Below are 310 nucleotides of genomic sequence, written 5' to 3'. Positions count from 1 at the left end.
GGGCCCTGGGAGGGGCAGGCCGGGTCCGTTTCCCCCAAAGGCAGAGAAGCCGGGCTCCAGGTCGCCCAGCTGGAGTCAGAGCTACGCGCCCGCTGGGCCCTTTGGCAAACATTTCCCTGCTTCATCCTCTTCATCTGTGAGGTTAGGGTGGGTTTCTGTTTCAGAGACAGAAAGCTGAGCTGGTCTCGCGTTCAGGCCAGGAAAGGGGTGATGGTGAGGAGGGGGGTGGCCCGGGGTCTCAGGCTGGGTGTTGGGAGGGGGTCTGTGCTGCCTGCTCAGCCCTGGCCTCCTGCCCAGGAAACCCCTGGTT

General features: G+C 64.2%; 1 protein-coding gene across 1 annotated transcript in view; it reads left to right on the top strand.

Moving 5' to 3' along the window:
- Positions 1-310, top strand: part of GPT2 (glutamic pyruvate transaminase (alanine aminotransferase) 2) — a 12920-nt gene that overhangs the window by 1145 nt on the left and 11465 nt on the right. The window lies entirely within an intron of this gene.

Source organism: Myotis davidii, unplaced genomic scaffold (assembly GCF_000327345.1).
Source record: "Myotis davidii unplaced genomic scaffold, ASM32734v1 scaffold181, whole genome shotgun sequence".
Taxonomy (NCBI): domain Eukaryota; kingdom Metazoa; phylum Chordata; class Mammalia; order Chiroptera; family Vespertilionidae; genus Myotis; species Myotis davidii.
Note: the sequence above shows the minus strand (reverse complement) of the source record. Positions and strands in the feature narration are given on the sequence as shown.